The sequence below is a fragment of the Macaca nemestrina genome, chromosome 19 (genome assembly GCF_043159975.1).
Source record: "Macaca nemestrina isolate mMacNem1 chromosome 19, mMacNem.hap1, whole genome shotgun sequence".
Taxonomy (NCBI): domain Eukaryota; kingdom Metazoa; phylum Chordata; class Mammalia; order Primates; family Cercopithecidae; genus Macaca; species Macaca nemestrina.
Window position 1 is genome coordinate 62,864,099 of NC_092143.1, and position 21,515 is coordinate 62,885,613.

The following is a 21,515-nucleotide window of genomic DNA, read 5'->3' on the forward strand; positions in this document are numbered from 1 at the left end:
GGAGAAGCATTTGGGTAGAGTTTTGTGTCTTTCCCATGTAGTTACTTTTCCTCCCTCAGGTCTGCTCAAGACAGGACACTTCACCACCATTCTAGGCAATTGGGGTTACAAGAGGAGAAAACCTGCAAAGGATATGAACTTTCCTTATGTGCCCAGACCCAAGGGTTCACACTCCTTCACCAACCTACACTTGACCTTCACCAATTTGTTAAATATTCCAACTTACTTCTTTTTACTTGTGTCAAGCTACATCTGTTCCAAGTTCTGGCATTTCATCTCTTTCTGTAAGTGTCTGTATTTCCTTAGATCTTACGCCAGTTTCTTGCGCTGTGACCACAAGTTTCTGCTGGACTCAAAAAATTCATGAACTTACAGTGTGTCCAACTATTTTTCATCTAAGCATAGAAGTGATGCTATTTCCAGCTCTGTATATTCCCCAGGAGAGTCTAGAAGTGTATCTCAACCATTATGTTTTGTTTTTCAGTTGCCAAAAAAATTTTTAGGATTAGACTATACCATTGATTTAACTAAATAAAGCAAAACTCCAGTAATTTCATCTTCTCCTGTTTTCTCTGTAAGTCATTTTATTCCTATCCTCAAATGTGAAACAAACCACTCTGTCTGGTTTTCACAGTCATTCTTCTGTTTCAATAATGCCAGTCAAACTCTGCAAGTACTAAAGATGTGCTCTAACCTAATGGCTCTACAACTTTGAGTTTAAAACATTAAAAATTATCTGATGATAATACTTTTGTTAATAATTTATTATCTGGTGGTATTACAATGCAATTTGCTTAGTCTTACCCAAGGGAAATCTGATTCCCTACATTTGTGGTGGAGCTAGAAACTCTGGATTTCTGACAAGCCACTGTGGTATTCTGAGGTCTGTGGTTCCATGATCATTCCCTAAGAAACTCTCCTAAGCCTCTATCCCAGTAGACTACAGCTTTTTAAATTTTTCCATTTGCATTTTTCTTGGTCTCACATCTCTGTCTCCAAATTTGCCCATCTTTTAATGTTTTTCTACTCCAAATCCACTCCCTGAGAGCAGAGGTGATAATCAAGTAATAACTGGCAAATTATCTGCTCTGACCAATCAGAACACAGGCTACCCCAGTCAGAATAGATATCAGCAGTAAAGAACGGAACTGCTGTGCTGTGCCTACCAGCTAATATCAGGCTTCAAGGAATCCACCTGGAGTCGTTAATGTTTCTGTAAACATTAATTTGCATTTCTGTAAATATCAGTTTGTATGCAGTATTTTTTAGTAATTTATTGAGATAAAATTCACTTACTATAAATTCACCCATTTAAAGTATTATATACAATTGCACACAGTGTTTGCAACCTGATGTTTTGCTGATTTGTGAATGTGTATTGTCTTCACTAAAATATAATTTTAATTATTTTTTAAGAAGAGGTATGTCTTCTTATCTAGCATTTTCCATTGTTACTTACCCAGTTCCCTCCACCTAGTAGATGTTCAGTGAACAAATTTTATTGAATGATTGAGTAAACAATGTTGATTCTTAAATGCTCTTAAGTTATTTGAATGTATTGCTGTGTTTCAATAGTTGCTATATTCAGGGGTGTAAATACATTAAAATTCAGCAACAGTCACAGCAATTTTTTTGAAAAGCACATTGTTGACTAAACTTATAGACGTAGTCCTATAAAGATTTAAATAAATCTGGGAGCAGAAATTTTACCATTTTAATAAAAAGTAAACAAAAAATTCAAAAATAAGAACATTCAATACATACATCTACACACAGTATATAACAAGTATATAGAGTATTCTGCATTTCTCAACTGAGAATCAAACTGAGTAAGATATATGCTCCTTCTAGTAAGTGTCTAGACATGTTGCTATATCACGAATCTTCGGGAAATATCAATATTCCAATATAGGCATTCTCAAGAAGCCAATTTTGTTACAATGCCCACACAGCATTAAAAAATATACCTCAATGAGCAGCACTGAGAGAAAAGATAATATATTTTGCAGTTTAATGGTTATTTTCCTTTCTTTACCAATATTTTAAGGTAATTATAGGACTTAACTATTTGGTTTACACACTTTTAATTCTGGGACACATTTCTTCATCTTCATAAGTCTGTTCTTACCAGTTTTTCTAGTTATAACTCTGCTGTCAAGTATACTTTATTCCATTGGGACTGAAATCCTCTACACAATCTGTGTTAAAAAATATTCATAAATCATCTAAAACACAGCTGCCTATATTTCAATCAGGCATAACAAAAATACTCCAGGCATAGCTTATATTTTTGTCTCTACCAAGTTAAAAGAAAACAGGGCTAATCGGAGCAAGTCAATAAAGTTTGTCTTCTGTGTCAATAGATCCACAATGTTTTTCCTATCAATACTTATTTATGCTTTTTCCTATCAATATTTACTTCTCTCCATCATTCAGGTCTTCAATTGTCTTCACCCTTTATTACTACCCCTTTGTCATATCTGGTAGGGATATAGTTGTCATTTAGGTAGTAGAGAAAAAGAATTTCAAACAAAGACCATTGTTTTCTCTTTGGTTACGTAGATTCCCTGAATGCATATCTGACCTACACACCCTGAAGATGAATGCTTTAATCCTTTTAGGGCCATGCACAACAATATAGATTTTCATAAATAAAAAAAAATTAAAAAAAAAACTCAAGAGACTGAGTTTTGAAATTGTTGGGCTTTGGGTTATCACTGAAAGTTCAAGGAGTATGGAAAAAGCCCTGTATCATTTCTTTCAGGGCTTTTTCAAGTTCTGAAGCATATCATTTCTTAATTCAATAAATATTGTGTCAAGCAATGTTCCTTCATTAAGAACGTAGCAGTGATTATGATACACAAGGTCTCTATTGTTATTTGGCCTCTAAGATTAGAAAGGAAACATATCTTATGAAAGTAAATGAATATGCAAGACAATTTCAAATATGAATGAGTCTTATATTGATACCCCTCCCTGGTCCCCATCCCCAAATTAATGTAATAAATTGCCTTTGAGAAGAACCCAGAGAAGAAGCATGAGCATTTTACACAGAGTAGTCAAGAAAGCTCTTTCTATAGGTGGTGACATTGGCAGCGAGCCCTGAGTAATGAGAGAGAAAGCCAAGTAGTTTAAGAGAAAAAAGAGGCTTCCTTTCAGAAGTTCTATCTTGAGGAACAGCAATTGCAAAAGCTTTAAAGGGGAATAAGCTCAATATATTGGAGAAATAGTGAATAGGTCAGTGCAGCTCAAGCATAGTGAATCCTGGGAAAGATAGAATAATAGATGTTTGTGGAGCAAAGGAAGGGAGAAATCTTGTAGTATCTTGTGAGTCAAGATAAGAAGTTTGGATTTGTATTATTTAACTAGGATGACAAGCCATGGAAAGGTTTAAATTAGTGAAATAACATAATCTGATTTACATTTTAAAATATTGCTCAGATTATGTGTGGAAAATGTATTGCAGGTAGGGGAGGTAGAAACAGGAAGATCAATTAGAAGGCTATATCGAGGTGAGAGATGATGGCTTAAACTAGGATAATACAGTGGAGATGAAAGTAGAATATGAGTGAAATACATTTAAGATCTTCCAAAAGATGGTTCAATAGCTTTAGAATCAAACACACCTTGGCTTGAAGCTTTCTCTCAAACTGACTATGTATGGGACATTGAGTAAGTTATTGAATTTTATGACAGTCTATGTAGGCAGCTTCTCAGTTATGAGCAGTACCAACATGTGGTAAATTTTAAAATTGATGAAAAATTCTTTTCATCCTGCATTTATGGCTTGTGGTGTGATTTTGCAGGCATTTTTTATCAAGACTTGGGGCTTGTTTCTTCACCCCCTGACTCTGGGTTGGCCATGTCATATTTATTGGCCCAGAGAATATTAGCATTATGATGTGAGCAGAGACTTAAAACCTTTAGCACAATGATGTTTTCTGGCTATTTATGCTATTTGGATCCCTGCCACCACCACCATGTAACAAAGCCACAGCTAGCCTGCTGTTTGAGGGTGGCATGTGGCCTGGCCACTTCTGTCGTCACAGCACACAGCCATTCAGTTCCTAGCAGCAGTCTTCCAAATGACTGACAGGTGACTCTATTGAATGTGTGAACTTGGTCAGGACCAACAGAAGAACCACACAGCTGATACCAAATTGATAACCCATGGAATTCATGAACTAAATAGTTACTTCAAGCCATTTGGCTTTAGGGTGGCTTGTTAAAAGCAATTGGTAACTGACACACAGAATCACTGAGAATTAGGGTACGAGATGATTCAACACTAATTAGAGTTTGTGAATAGAAACACTGGAGGTGTAAAATTCTCCATGGTGATTTACAATATTTGTCAGAAGACAACAATAAATCATTACATTGATTGACAGTGAAAGGAAATAGCTCATCTCGATGCTAAAAGAGACAAAGAACATTTCTTTTTAAACATGTTCCATTTTGAACATTCCCACTCACTTACAAATTCATGCTTACTGAATTTGAAGTTTGGGGGTACTGAGAAGGGTAGACACAGACTATAGAATGTCAACCTAGAAAACACATAAGAAATTTTATTTACTGTGGCTATTTAAATTTATAATAAAACATTTTAGATTTCAACTTTTTCTTCTCAAAGTTACATGAACCAAAATTTTCCACCACTCCTTTTTTCAAATGCAATGGAAAATATGGCTTTTTGGCAAGAAAATTTCTGTGGATTTCTCTGGAGGTCTACCTTTTATAAATAAAATTCTACCTACCTCTGGGAAAATAGAAATGAAATTCCAGAAAACCAACTAGCTAAATATCTTTCACCATAGAAATATTATATTAATTCTATGTGTCTATGTATGTTTTTGTGTAATTCCTGGATATTACAAATATACATGAGAAACAGAAGGAACAGTGTCTGGGTTTCTCGATCTAGATATTACCTATTATTTTGCCTTGAGCAAATCATCTATCTGCTCTACTTCTTTATTTCACATCTGTAAAGTGAGAGTGTTGAGTTATGTTCTCTAAGGTACTTTTTGCTTCACAGATTCTATGATTTATGATGCAGCTTCTTATTTGTAATTTTATAACCTCTAACATATACTAACCATTTAATTTGACAATGCGTCCTACTCTCACATGAGTATTTCTTGTTTGCTTATGTAATTATATGCACATAAGAAGACTCATTCATTAAGTTCCCATCTTCGTTGTGGCTGTAAGCAGTGAATGGCCCAGATACCAGTTTATCTCCTCTGTTCAATATAAGCCTCTTCCCAATCAATATTTTGTGGTCACCTGTCAGGAAAATGCAACCAAGACTGATCACCACAGGCGCACCTTCAACCTTGATATTGATTTACCATCTTTGATTTATAAAATATATCATGGTTTCCAATTAATGTTATTCAGCTGTGTTTGATTGCTTCAATGTCTGAAGAGTTTCATTATTGATTTCTTTTAATGACAATCACATTCAGCATCCCATCTATTTTAAGCAATTTTTTGGAACATGTGAATAAGTTTCTTGCATTCCATTTTTTAAACTACTTTTAAAGGAACAACAAACTATAAAACCATTTTTTTTGTGACATAATATTTTGATTCTTGTATTACTTTGTGTTCTTGAAAAAGTTAAATTGTCCAGAGAGAAGAGTAATTATGATATAATACCAAATAATTGTTGTAGGCTTCTTAACTAATGTTGTCCCTAAAAGTGATAATAGATTAGCAATGCACAGAGATAGAATAGGAAACCTATTGTTGGGCCAGATTCGAAGGGCTCAGAAACACTAATCAAGATGAAATAATTATATCAACAGCTCAGTTTACAATGTTGGAATTTTCTTTACTAATGTAATGTATCATTTAAAGCATTTTCTCAGAAAACAAAATTAAAATGTATTTATCTAACCTATACCATTAACTAACATATTAATTAATTTAAACCTAGGTTTTAATAGCATTTTCAAATAAAACTTATTTTCTGGACATTCAATATGATTTAATAGTTATCAAAATGGGAGAAATAAACTTGTGAATTAATGACCATACACAAGTTCATACATTAGGAGTAGAAATTTGGACTGGCAGGTTAGGCCTACTAAGAAGCCAAAGTAAAAAATCTGTGCAGCTGGGGGCAGCAAAATGTATATAGAGAGACCCTTCTTATGGAATGTAGGTAAACCTAAGGGGTGGCAAAACTCACCCTGGAATCTTCTAATGATGCATCTGTTATTCCCATGCTCAATCTCATCCAGGATCTGACTCAGAAACTCTAGGCTACAGTGGTAACATCTGTGTCTTCGAGAAGCTCTAGAGAAGATTCAGAGATTCACCGTAGTTTGAGAGCCACTAATATGAACAAATTATGACAAAGTAGAGGAAAGTGATCCAAGAAAAACAATACTCTGAGACTAAGCACAAATTAAGCTCCTTATTAACTAGTATCCTTGAGTTATCTTTGCAGAAGCAACTGCAGTCCCATGAACCTGAAAGCAGGTAATTTATAAATAGAAATTTATTTTCTCACAGTTCTAGAAGCTGGGAAGATGTGCCAACATCAAGGCACAGGCAAGTGGCAGATTTGATTGTCTGGTGAAGGCTGCCCTCTGCTTCCAAGATGGAGCCTTATTGCTGCATTTTCTGGAAAGAAGGAACACCGTGTTCTCAGATGGCAGAAAGCAGAAGGGTAAGTAAGCAGAACACCCTCTTTTATAAGGGACTTAATCTCATTCAAAAGGAAGGAGCAATTATGGCCTTGTCATCTCTTAAAGATCCCACCTCTTAATACCATCACATTGCTAATCAAGTTTGATCATCTGAATTTAGAAAAGGACACATACAAACCATAGCAAGCAAGTCATGGATACGAAGGTAAATAGATATTGTTATATGAGTTAGTAAAAAATAAAAAGAGAGTCTAGTTAGAGATGTTTTACATATGTGTGTGTGTGTGTGTGTGTGTGTGTGTGTGTGTGTGTGTGAGATATATAAATTAGGGAAAATTAGATCAGTGGAGAATTATTTTTTTTAACCAAGCACATTTAGACAGTAAGTAAATGGTGTAAAATTCTAAGAGATGGAAATCAGTGGGAAGGGTTCTTAGTTAATTGCTTCTATTTTTATTCAGGAAAACACAATTGTCATACCCAAACTTGTTACCCAGCACATAGAATAAGAGGCCTCTCATTTAATTTCTGGACCACACCAACCATCTGAACAGACATTTGATACTGCTCCTTGTGCTCAGACAAAAATAAAAATAAAAAACCCTACACAATGTTTTTTACTTTTAAAGATTAAGTTGAACATTATTTTGGTCTTACTTTCTTCCCTGTAATTCCATGTCTCTCTCTTTTGTATTAAAGATGCTATCCAATTGTATTTTCTATCTCTTAAGACTTTAGAGGGACACTTCTCAAATTTCCTTACAGAGCTATTACAAAGTAACCAGCATGAGAAAGTGCAAGAGAAAATGTAAGCTATAAAGACCTAGAAAATACCTAATGTTCCACTGCCTTGTAAGTCATAACTTACATAAATTTCCTAGAGCAATAGCCTTGCTCTGCTGTGGTTTCCTACCTAGGTTGCTTTCCAAATTCATGTTCAGAAGGAAGCATTGCAACTTGCAAATGGCCAAGAAGCCCCAACCCTGATTCTGTAAGATTGTCCATTGCTGAGTGAGCTTTTACTAGATGGCAAGCATTATGTTAACTAACAGGAAAATATTTATATGCATGACAACCTTACCAGGGAGGCATAATTGGTATAATTTGCCAAGGACGTGTATTTACAGTCTTGGCTTAAAACACGGTTTGAAACTTCTCTATAACGTTGCCTGGGGCATGGTGATAGGTTTGCTCTGCTCTCCCTCATTATTTCTCTATGTTTTGTAAGGAAGTGCAGTATATCTCACTGTCAGCCATTACAAGATTGGAAGCTATTGAAGGTCAGAGATGTAAACTGTGCTCTCTCTTTCATACACACTATTATATAGTAGGTGATGCACAAATATTGAGTAATTGCCACCAGCCTCCTCTTTCCTGTCATAATACTAATTGCATCCAGGAGTGTTCAGTTCAATTCAACGAACATGTATTGACAACTTCTCATTTTGCTGGCATGAGACCAGTTTTAACTTGAGCTTTCTGCCCCAAGGCAAATTCTAAACTATTTCCCCAAATTGAAAGTAAAACAGTATCAGATCCCTTTGCCAGTGATCAGCAGGAGCCAAGTTGGAATTAGCAGCAACAATGAGATCAGCCCTGAGAGTCAAGAAAACATTGCTGTCTCTGAATTGAGATTTTCACTCTGGCGTGATTTCAGCTTACCACTCATCCAGGCAAATAAAACCAAGCCAAGGCATTCGATTGGCTAGAACTACAGCTTCTGGACCGAGTCTAGTCATAAGTCCCCATCGCACGTGAATAACTGAATGGCACTTATATGGTGAGATCTCTGATTATTTACTATTTTTTTAAACTAGGCTAATCTATTAGTAATTCGTATATTCTTCGGCAGGATTTATCTATGAAACTAAATATTCTTACTCAATGACTGAAATCCAGTGACTGATTATTGTGATGTTATATTTTGAAAAATCTGAAATTACTTTCAAAACCAGTTTATAAGCCACATAAAATAGGTAAAACAGACACATCTTTTGTTATCAACCATGCAAGAATATCAGTTTTCTTGCTCCGCTATAACAGTTAATTATTTTTTTGTTTGTTTTTGTTTTGTTTTAATGTTTATTATTTTATTTTATTGTTCCTTAAGTTATTCAGGTACAAGTGGTATTTGGTTACAAGAGTAATTTCTTTAGTGGTGATTTGTGAGATTTTGGTGCGCCCATCACCTCAGCAGTATACACTGCACCATATTTGTAGTCTTTTATCCCTTTCCCCCTCCCACTCTTCTCCCCAAGCCCCCAAAGTCCATTGTATCATTCTTATGCCATTGCATCCTCATAGTTTAATGAATACTGCCATGCTTGATTTGAATCTGACTTGACCACCTTGACTGAGAAAGAATATCTGGCTGCTATAAAGCAGTAACAAGAGCAAAAATATTCTCAAAATATGTAGATTTGGAACATATAATTGTATGGGTTTTTAGTGAACAGACATCAATTTATCACTTAACCTTCATAAACATAGCTAGTGCCACCAGTAGAGACAGGAATGATTAGAATTTATTCAGACAATACACAAACTAGAAAACCAGGAACAGAATTGAGAGAAAAAATTAAGAGAAAAGGAAAATTGAGTCAGTTTAACACAAGCCCACAAACACAGAAAGCCATAAGTTAATGATTCTTAGAATCATGATGACATCTATTAAGTCCATGACTGGGGAGATATCTCAAGAAAAATACTACACCTGAGTGGGATTAGAAGCAGGGCATAGGAATAATTTCTCAGGGACTCAGTAAAGATAACGGTGTGTAGGCAACAGGTTAGACATGTTTTGCTACAAGTCTAGTCAGTACAAACATGTAAAGGTAGTTACAAGGCTACAAGGCTACAGATGAACAAAAAGCTTAAGATGAAGCTGGGCCACTATACAATGCAGACTAACAAGCGTCATCCCAGACACATGGGAGGAATTATCTGAAGGCACCCAGATCAAATACTTTTGGCCCTATTCTCTCCTTCTGTGTTTGTAAGCAGTGTGACCACACCACCCTATTTACACCACTGCTTGAAGCTGATATTCCCTTTCCATTCCCAGCATCAAGACCTGTCATATCCAAACTGGATAACTGTAATCTCCTCTCCCCTAGGCTTCCTAGTGTGAGCAGATGCTGTGATGTCTCAAATTGATATTTGTTACAATCTGAAAAAATATATAGTTTATGAAATATTCTTTGGGAAGAAGAAATAAATTCCATGTCTTTTTCTTTACCAGTGAAAAGCTGTATGAAAGCTGGAACGATTAATCAGTCTAACTTGAGAAGATCTCTGCGATCTAAAACCTCAGCTCTCAAGATCCGAAATAACCTTAATTACGGACGGGATAGAAGTAAACATAGCCGATGCATAAGTGTTCGCAGGAGTGTTGGATCCGAGAGGAAATGAAAAGTAGTCACATTTGACATCTATTAAGATTCTACCATTTGCATTGAAAAACATCAAGATGAATGATATATCATTCCTGCCATCAAAAAATTCATTGTAATTGAAAAAAAAAACTTAAGTCCAAAGTGACAAATGGCTTCAGCTAACGGATAATGAAAGTTTTATTAGCAAGTATATGAAAAAAAAAAAAAAAAAACAGTGGATTTAGACTTTCACAGTTTTCAGAAAAAAAGCAGTCTCAAAATAAGGCAATAGCAACAAAATATCAGATTACTATATGAACTTATTTTTGAAGAAATATTTCTTAATTACCTTGTATATGTTTTACCATGGTTAGTAATGGTCTGGGGCTAGCTATGACATGAGGCTGAGATATTTGGAGAAGATAAGAAGGTTAACAGACAGTAACCTAGAAAAGGAATTTAACAAATTAGGAAAAATACTTTTTAAACAGGTGTTACATGGTCAAATACATTTAGGAAATGCAACATACATTATTCCTCTATTCTGTTGAAAATGTAATGTATATAACCATTTAAAATTCTAGAGAAATCTTGAATAAACCAAATAGGTGTCTTGGTTCCAATGTATTATTTGAACATAAAACAGAGCTATTATTATTTTCTTTTTCTGTCTATTCATAACCTTTGAAAGTAATTTATCCAGAGTACATATTTGATGCAGAATACTCCTGTAGTTGTTACAAGCAGAAACTCTCCTTCAGTTCAGCACAGCATCCACATCCCAGGCTCACTGCTGATTAACAGTTTGACCTGGGAAAGTTTCAAAGGCTTCAGCTTTTGTTCCTTTGCTTTCCAAGGGTAATAGTAGCATCTACCTTGGAGTTTTTATGAAAATGAAATGAGATCAAGAGAAAGGGTGCTGAGCTCACTTCCTATTAAAGTGAACACTGGTCATTATGTTAATAACATATGAAGCACTGTTATGTTAATGAAAAAGTAGGTGAAAGTTTTGTAGAAGATTGGCACACTCTAGAAATTACTCAGTCTTTTATATTTGTATGGAACAATAGTGAGGAAACCTGGACAATGGGCTGGAAAACAATGAGAAAGTTAGTTCTGGGTTTTAGTCTCTTTTCTTCAGTCTCCTAGAAGTCTTTGCCACTCCCATCCTCTCATGTACACACTGTCCCCTATATTTTATCATATGCTAATATAAATTATGGCCTTAGAGCTTCTTCATTGACTCCTTTCCTCAACAACTCAAATTTTAAACAAATTCCTACCATGTACCAGTCATTGCATTCACACTACTAAGGACAAAAGCAATAAAGAATTAAAACATTTTGAATCCTCCCAACACCATAAAGTCTTACCACACCAGGAAATAATGGAGTGAACCCTGGTGCTACATCCAGGATTCTCTGAGTTGAAGACAGCTCTTGGTATCATCACACTTGAATCTTGGGAAAGCTATTTAGTCAATGTGAGCCATAGATTCCTCATATGGAATATAAAGCTATCTACATATATGTTTCAAATTCATAACAAATGACAATTTCCCTCTGCTTCTCTTACTATGAAAATACTGAAGTTGATTTTTTCTTAAAAACTAGTGCTCTGATTACTGACCAGCAATTCTACATCTAAAAACTCTATACTTAGAATATAAAATTAATTCTTTAAGTCATAATTTTTAAAAAGTGTATATTTGGTTCTGTATGGTGATGGTACCTATTTGTGGACTCCAAGGGTTGCATGGTATTTTGCAGCTTTTAAACTTCTGACATGCAGTGTAAATCATTCATTTTTCTTTGAATTTCATAGCATCTGAACTAATACCATACACTTTTGGAAATCTTTGATAAATAGAAGATTTAGCAAAATAGAGATGATCAAGAAGGGTTTTTTAAATTGAAAACATTTTTTGTAGCTCTTTTTATCTGTTTATGCTGCCATAAACCTTCTATCTTGTAATAAAAGTTGAAATGCTGTAATAACTTAAAGAATAATGAAAGTTGTAATTCAAATTTTATCTTGGAAGAAAGTAGTATACAATAAATAAAAATGGTATTATTTTTAGAATACATTTTTTAAAGTCTAGCTTTATGCTATCTTATTTAAAAGATAATCATGTTTCTGCCATTGCCCATTGTAACACTACTTTTAGTTGTGAATTAAAATAACTTATTTCCAGTATAAAAATAATTTATTCCTTTAATTCTTACATGAATAAAATTCATTAATTATTTGATTAAAGACATTTGAAGGTGATGAAAAAATTAAGAACAACAATAATCATAGCTCTCAGATGCTGGCATGACACTGTGGTTATTCAATATACATGAGCCCTAGGTTATTCAATATACATGAGCCCATCAATGTTTGTATTAAGAAACAAAGCCATCAGAAAACATTGCATTTCTGAATTCCTCTTCCACAATAATGTCATTTTTCTATATCATAAAATGAAGATGCCTTATAATAACAAAACTATCTCAAAGTAATGTTTTATACTTGCTCAGTAGGTATTTGACTTTTAGTTATAATCAATATCACCTGAGAGAAGGGAGCAATTTAAAGAACCAAACCAAACTTCTTATTTACAGATTAGGCCCAAAGGGATTGCCCATCTTCTGATACCTAGTAGGCTTGACACTGAAATCCCTGTCTTGGTTGCAGCCTTCACCACCTATATGCTATGTTCTGTGGCATCTTTTGATTTATAGCCCTTTGCATTTAAACTTTCTACCTGTAGATATATTATTTCAGATCATACAGTTCCCCATTCTTCAGGTTTTCATTTACATGGCTATTATGAAATAACATATTTCTCATTTAGCGTTCCCCATTGGTAGAACTGATAATACTTCCCATTTAAATACAAACTGTAAAAGCCAAAATATTTATTATAGAAAAGCCACTTTCTATTCCACTCAGATATTACATTCATACATGGTGGGTTTTCTCCTTAGGCAAAAAGAGTTAACAATTCTGATAGAGAGAATGCAATTTAAAGACCATTTAAAGTGATTTAGCTTTTTTTAATGTTCAGTTTAAATATCAAAGGGGAAAAATTCATTCCCCAAAACTAGTATTTTAATTAGAGCAAATTGAGAATTTTGTTCCAGCTATTAGGAGAGAAGTTCCTGTAAATTGGCAATAATGTTTAAAAACTTTCCGTTTGCAAAATATGTATGTCATTCTATAATGGCCCAGAAAATGGGTTGAGTTCACTAAAATAGCATCTTCCTGTGTCTCTTTGCATCTCCTTATCTTTCTCTTTCTCTCCCTGTGTCGGTCATTGTGTCTCGCTCTCAATCTGTGTCTTTTTCAGGGCTATTTCATCTACTGTGAGCTGATCATGTACGAAGGTGTGCATAAAGTAAATGATGTTTGTTGGTTCTGTAAAGAAATGGAGTCCGCCGGTGACTTTGAGCGGTGTGCTGTAGACTGGCAGCTCGCCATCTGGAAGAACTGACGCTTGGCTCCCCTGGGCCCACTGAACAGCACTGCTGCAAGATAGCATTTGTAGCTGACAAAAATGGAAATGGGAGGTACAAGCTACTTGACACAAATAAAATGGCACAGTCAGTTTACTTGTAAAGTATAGGAGGAAAGATAACAGGAACTAACGGCATTTCAAAGAAGTTTTACAAGGCTGGGAGCAGTGTCTCACACCTGTAATCCTAGCACTTTGGGAGGCCGATGGGGGCAGATTGTTGAGTTCAGGAGTTCAAGACCAGCCTGGGCAACACGGTGAAACCCCATCTCTACTAAAAATACAAAAAATTAGCCGGGCATATTGGCGCGTGGCGTGGCTGTGATCCCAGCTACTCGGAGGCTGAAGCAGGAGAATCACTTGACCCCAGGGTGGCAAAGGTTATGGTGAGCTGAGATTGTGCCAGCCTAGGTGACAGAGCGAGACTCTTATCTTAAAAAAAAGAGTTTTATTCAACATCTTTCCTCAAAGAGACACTAAGAAATTCAAGCGAGTGAAACTTTTTAAGTTTTGACTTGCTTTAAGGAACAAACTGAATTTACTAATGAGTAATCTAAACTGATCAGTGTATCAGTGTAGGCACAGTACACTGTAGCTCAATATCGTATCAAGAACTGTGGGTAATTCATTTTTTCATGTCTACCCTGAAACATAATAAGCACTTAAATTTTGATTAATTGATTGATTTTCTTTATATACATTTTTTTATCTTTCACACTTCTGAGCAAGTGCAATTCTTAATGATTTGCTTTTCGTCAAAGATATAACATGAAAATATTTCTTTTAAAATATTTTCAAAATAATAATTTGCCTATATTTAGAAAATGTAATGAATCCACTATTTTCTTAAACCAAAAAAATTATTTGATAATCAAATTTAAAGTTCTATCAAATACCACAAAGTAAACATTGCAGAGCTTTTTATCTAATTAATGTCATTCAAAATTTGCTTATTTCCTGGATTTTATAAAACATTCTCATGAGTAACTGTTGTTTATATTGTTAAATTTAATCAAACCAGCAAATCTTTTGATTAAATTAAATGCTCACTTCAAGTAGACAAAAATAGTATATGAAATACTATATAATATAAAAATGTAGAGTCTGGAGTTTATATCTGGGCCCCAATATTAGGTACATTGTTGTTTTATAATGCTTCAAAGTTTACAAGTCATTTAATCATATCAGTGCTTACCGACTATATGTGGTTTTCTAAATGCTTATAATTAATTCAGTTAATTTTCCCCATGATCTTATGAAAGTGTTAATAGTATTGTAGTTCACTTATAGAAAAAATAAAATAAAGGATTAAAGTAACACTCCTAAATTACTTCAAGTATAGGCCGAAACAGAAGTCCAAGCCAGGTACTTTGACTCCAAGTCTTAATTCTTTCTATTAGCTCTATCTTCCTGCTATGCTCTTCTCATTTTGCATATAATTTTTTCACTTGAGGCTCACAACATTATTGTTGTTATCATTCACATTTTCTAGCTGAGGACACAGGAACAGACATGATGAATTTTTTCCCAATTGCTCTGTAATAACTAGTAAGTGGGAATAAGTTGAGAGGCTCAAATCCAAACTTTGCACTATGTGTTACCCAGCTTTCCATTTTCCTGGGAGGGACAAGCACAGGAAATAGTTGCACGGTGCTTTAGAAAAGCCACTTCGACATTGACAGTGAGAAGGAAAGAGAGACACAAATTCACTGAGAATGTAGAATCAGTTGTATTTGTCAATGGATTTAATGTGTTACATGAGGAAAAAAAAATTAAAGATTACTTGCCATGACTGTCAAACTGAGAAATGAGTATAAAAGAAATTTTTAAACAATCCAAAGAGTAATTCTTTTTGGTAGAACATAATGGAAGCCCATCATTGGCAAGATAGGAAGAAATCATATAATTACTATAAAATAAATGTTGATGACATTCTTGGCAAAGGCAACTACTTTGTTGACTTACTTGAGGTGTTGTTACATATCTCTTCTATAGCTTCATAACTTGACTTTCTAAAAAGTCAATATTACTTATTAAAACGAACATTGATAAGGAAATCAACAGTCTTGGATTTGCATTTTAGTTCTGCTGCTAATTAGCTTTGTGATCTTTGTCAAATTCCTTTAGCTCATTTGGGTCCTCATTTTCTTATCTATATAATGAGGGAAGTATAGCAGGTGAACTGTTAGACATTAAATTTGTTGGCATTTTTTACAATGAAAGTACTGGAAATTGTTTTGAATTTTGTTTTGTTCTGTTTTGTAATATTTAAAATTAAAATATAAATATAGGTGATCTTATTTTTTTGAAAGACTCATAGAATCTGTGTTTTTGTAAAGCTACCAGGACCCTTAGATGTAACAAAATAAATAGTCATTCTCAAAGTACAATTGTAAGTGTGCAAAAAATTTCTATGCTTCCAAATCTAAGCTCAAAGTCTTCTTCACTGGACTAAATGCCCATATTTGAGTCATTCATTTTAGTGGAGATTGTGTTAACAAAGAAATTCTCAGGTTAGGAAAGAGGAAAGTAAGCTCCAAATAAATAGAGTTGCAAGTTAAAAATAGGACACTAAAGTGAGTGACAATAGCCTAAGGCATAGGAAGATGGGTATTACAGAAGAAATGTGTAACAATTGAAATACAGAGTACAATAAAAACAAAATGCAGGTGCTACACAAAATGTTCCTAGGGATGGCGCTGAATGTATTTAAACACAGCAAGAATGGAGTTCACTATGGACAAGGGCAGCATCCACTGAGGTCATAGCCTTGCTCTATTTGTTGCCTGTACAGTCATCAACTCCTTTTCTATCTTCACAGCATTCAAACCTTAGTTTAACAGTAATAATGTTTGAAGAAAAAGTGTTTAATCATGCTGTGGACAATCTCTCTATACCCTCAAAATTCATGTATTAAAGCCCTAATCCCAAATTGGGAACTATTTGGAGGTTGCGTGTTTGGGAGGTAATCAGGTTTTGATGAGGTCATGAGGGTGAACCGCCTGTGATGGGATTACTGTACTAATAAGGAGATGAAGGGAACAAATCTCTCTTCTCCTCCATGTGAAGATACAGTGAGAAGATGGCCCACTGTGAACCAGGAGGAGGGCCCCCACCAAGAACCCAGCCATGCTGGCACCCTAATCTTGGACTTCCAGGCTTGAGAACTTTGAGAAATACAGTTATCGTTTAAGCCACTCAGCCCACAGTATTCTGTGACAGCAGCCAGAACTGACTAAGATAGATGAGGAATTCATTTTCACTCTATTTCAGTACTTAAAATTTAGATCACATGTTTAATACATTCCCTACTTTCTGCAACTTTGAAGCAAGGTTGAAAATCACCATGTATTTTAAGAGGTTTAGAGATAATCCCACAGTCCCCTTGTTAATCTCTCACAGTAAGGTGTTACAACAGAGATAGAAGAGGTTTTGGATTTACACAGACTTGGATTTCATTCCTGACTTCATCAATTAATAACTGTGTAATGCTAGAAACTATACTAAGCTGTCTAAGACCTAGTTCCCTTGTCTGGTGGTCGTCTACATAGAGTCCTGGTAAAGAATAATTTGAGAAACATAAAGTCATTCAAGCAATGTCTTCTCCATCCAAGATTTTATTAATGCTATTAAATTTTACAACAATCTGTGAGAAATGTGAATCCTATTTACACATCCTTTACCTTTTTCCCCAATTAGCATAAAAATAAACAGCAAATAATCCTCTCATTTCTCGGAAAAAAATATTTCCAAAGAAGCTCTACTTATCTTCCACATTTTTAATAACTATTGATTTCTTGGGGTTCACATATATGAGTATGTATAAAATGAGGTGAATGCCTGCTGCATATCTTTTTTTGTTTGTTTTGTTTAATTTTGAGACAGAGTCTCGCTCTTTCTTCCTGACTGGTGTGCAGTGGCACAATCTCGGCTCACTGCAACCTCTACCTCCCGAGTTCACGCCATTCTCCTGCCTTAGCCCCCCGAGTAGCTGGGTCTACAGGCGCCTGCCACCACACCCGGCTAATTTTTTGTATTTTTAGTAGAGATGGGGTTTCACCGTATTAGCCAGGATGGTCTCCATCTCCTGACCTCATGATGCACCCACCTCGGCCTCCCAAAATGCTGGGATTACAGGCTTGAGCCACCGCACCCAGTTGCCTGCTGCATACCTTACCTTGTACTTCCTGGCTATTATTTTTATAAGTGAAGAGGAAAAAAATCAATTTAAGAGCTACAAATACTAATCTAAAATATCCAAATCTTCAGGAAGCATACGCTGCAAGCTGATGTTTTTCACTCCAAATCTAATCATAAATTTCCAATCCAGTATGCACTTTACTACTGTTGTTAGGTAAAGCTTTCAGGATGATTTCTAGTAGAATAATACCTAGTTCGTTTAAGTTTACTTTGGAATTCACTTTTACTTATGTTACTATGTCACTTTCATCTTTAAAATCATTTATAATGGTAACTTCATACAAAAAAATGAAAGCACTTATTGTTCCAAATAACATTACACACTTTATATTAAATAATGACATAAATAATAGGTCATTCAGAAACACAAGGAATTTTAGGTGCTTTTCCTGGCTGGAGATTTGCACCATTCTTCAAGTTCTGTAAGAGTTATATGTTATATTTTGGAGAATATTTCCATACGTAATTTGTATTATTTTGATGTTCTACATCCATACAATCTAGTGCAACTATTACTGCTATGAAAAACTTAATTGATAAAGTGTGATACTGCCTGACCTCTAATTTGGTGGTTGGTAGCCTTAACTGCATATGAAAGTCACCTAGGAAGCTTTTAAAATCCCAAGGCTCAGGCCACATCCCATATCAATTACATCAGAATCCCTGGAGGTAGGATCTATTTTTAAATCTCCTATAATAATTCCCATTATATAGCCAAGATTGAGAACCATTAGCTAATTCGACTCCACTCTTCTTACTTCATCTTCCCAACACTGCTTTAATTAGGCAATTACTTCTAGGTCCCTGCCTTAATCAAGAAGAAAGAAGCAAAGATGCAATGAGCCACTCAACAAATAGTAGATGTCCTAGTGCTCAGAAAGGTAAGATCTAGTCCTTGGAAAGGTTAGATCTTTGCTAAAACCAGCTGTAGATTTATAGTGACTGGATAAGCTGCTTAAACATACAGGATTCTGGATATGTTGGATTTTTAAAAACATTTTGTAAGGCACTAAAAGTAACTATTAATGAAAATTTTCAAAACTGATGTTCTATATTTTTGTTTATTGATATATAATGTATACATGTGTGAATATATGTTTATATATATAGTGTGTATGTGTATGTGTATGTGTGTGTATATATATGTAGATATATGTGTGTGTATATATTTATGTGTGTGTCTGTGTATATACTTATATATCTTTTTTTTCCTAGACAAGTTTTGCTCTGTCACCCAGGCTGGAGTAGCTGGGACCCATCTACCAAGTAGCTGGGACCACAGGTGTGTGCCACCATGCCTAGCTAATTTTTTTGATTTTTTGATACAGATGGGGGTCTCCCTATGTTTCCCAGATTGGTCTCTAACTCCTGAACTCAAGCGATCCTTACAACTCAGCTTCCCAAAGTGTTGGAATTACACCCGTGAGCCACCTCACCTGGCCATATGTATACATTTCTAACATGGAGTTTACATAATAAATCAGTAAGTATATTTTTATGTGCTTGATTTTAAGACACCAAAAGATCTGAAAACAGCCTCTAAGTGCTGAATACCTTGTGACAATAACTTTGAAATATAATCTTGTCATGTCACCTCAGGTTAACTCAATATAGCACAATTTTTTTTTTTTTTTTTTTTTTTGAGACGGGGTCTGTCTCTGTCACCAGGCTGGAGTGCAGGGGCGCAATCTCGGCTCCACTGCAACCTACGACTCCCTGGTTCAAGCAATTCTCCTGCCTCAGCCCGCTGAGTAGCTGGGATTACAGTCATGCGCAGCTAATTTTTGTATTTTTAGTAGAGACAAGGTTTCACCACGTTGGTCAGGATGGTCTTGATCTCCTGACCTCGTGATCCTCCTGCCTCACTCTCCCAAAGTTCTGGGATTACAGACGTGAGCCACCGCGCCCAGCCAGTATAGTACAATTTTTTAAGAAAAGGACCAAAGTTTGAGAGGAGAACCTTAACAAAGACAGGGTAAAGCAAAAGACAAATTTGAAATATGTAAAGAAAACACAGATATAACACTAGATATACTTCCTCGTATATTTTATCATTTTACCTCTGTCCTGAGATCACCATTTCAGTAGAGCTGCTACTCACTTCCTGAGAAAGTAAGTAAGTAGTAAGGTAAGTATTAGCTCATAGTAAACATCTGTCAGAACTTGAACACAGTGAAAAGGCTAAGCCCAGAAATTCCTCAGTTTTTAGCCTCATGGGTTGCTGCTAGGACTAGAGTGAAAGAGAACGTGGTTTTGTGGGGTAGTACTTTGTTGTCATTACGTAAGGGCTGGATCTCACATGAGACCTTAAAGTCCCACCTGTCTCATCTGGATTCTAGCTTAAGGGGCTTTCCCCACCTCTTTTCTCCTTGAGTTGCGTCCTTGTTCATTCCTGGCCTTCCACGGGCAGTGGCCATCTCTCTCCAACACATCATTTTCCCCCACTGACTGTAACACAAGCTACAAAGAGACAGGTTGATCAAAGGTCATGTGGAAGTGATTAAAGACACATTTACTTATGCTTCTATCTCTCTAACAGCTTCCCCCAGTACAATGGCATAAATGCTCATGCCTAGAATAGAAATCATACACTTGAAGATAGTCAGATTCCCTTTACCTTGGGGATAGAATGAGCTTGAACTTCCCCAGAGTTTTGAATGTGCTACTAATAGTATCCACTTTAGCTGTAAGTTGATGTACTTTAACAACACGTATGGGTAGTGAGGGAAGAGAGAAAGGAAAATAACCCAAATTAGTAGGATATGCCTTCATTTAATGCAAACAGTAAAAACAGAAAACATTCAAGAAAGGCAAATTATCTCTTTCCCACTTGAGCAATTAATTATGAAAAGTTGTTCTTGTAACACAGATGACAGTTTCAATCTATTTCAACTCAACAAATGTAAGTTGAAAAATAGTGTGTTCGATATTTACTTGAATATTAATATGAATATTAATAGGTATTAATATGAATATTATTAATATGAACATGACACTAATCAAAAAAATAAGCCTGCCCTTGAGGAGCCTTCAGTATTGTGATGCACAAATAATTGTATCTCTTGATGAAATGGGATATTGAAGACATTTTAACAGGAATAAAATTTAAGAAAAGGGACTATTAAGTGAACCAACTGCAAGCATCAGTAGATTTAAACATCCTGCCTTGGCTAACCTCTTAAATTCTCAAAGGAATGCTGAAGATGTAGAATCCAGGTAGACTTGTTTTCACAAATACCAAACTCATGTAACGTGCATAGAGAAAGCTGCCTTCATAAAAGTTGAATGTGCTTTATAAATTAAGTGGCAGACAATCTACAAGATTGCAATAAGGAAGCCTGAGTTCTTTCTGTAATCAAATCATTTTCCACCAAAGTAAGAAAAGTCTGTCTTTTCTTACTTATTGAAGGATGACTCAAGGCCAAATACTACCTTCCTTATTGACAAATCACTAGGTATTTAGTCTGGAAAACGGTCACTGAATGTAGAAGTTACTTTAGTTTCTAGACAATTTAATTGAAGAGAAGAGCCTACATTTCCAGTAATGTTTTCATGTTTTCTTGTCAACCACTCAGTAGCAGCATTTGAAATTTGATTCCATTTTGAAGGTGGATATAAGAATTATTTTTAAGGATTAGAATTCTGAATTAACTTATGACCTACAAAAATGTGCTTTAATTTTGGTATAAAGGAAAGAAGGAAGGAAGGAAACAAATTAAAAAAAAAGCCTGGATTGTAGGAAGAGTTATGCCTCTAACAGCCAATTCTTGGATAGCT

General features: G+C 35.2%; 2 long non-coding RNA genes across 3 annotated transcripts in view; one reads left to right on the forward strand and one right to left on the reverse strand.

The window, feature by feature from the left end:
• Positions 1-10,149, forward strand: part of LOC105471153 (uncharacterized) — a 30,166-nt gene extending 20,017 nt beyond the window's left edge. The window contains exons 2-3 of the long non-coding RNA XR_981018.1: positions 6,529-6,685; positions 9,907-10,149. This is a non-coding gene — a long non-coding RNA (uncharacterized lncRNA). The remainder of the gene's footprint in view (positions 1-6,528; positions 6,686-9,906) is intronic.
• LOC105465530 (uncharacterized) overlaps positions 1-21,515 on the reverse strand; it is a 223,009-nt gene that overhangs the window by 120,686 nt on the left and 80,808 nt on the right. The gene's annotated exons all lie outside the window — the stretch shown is intronic.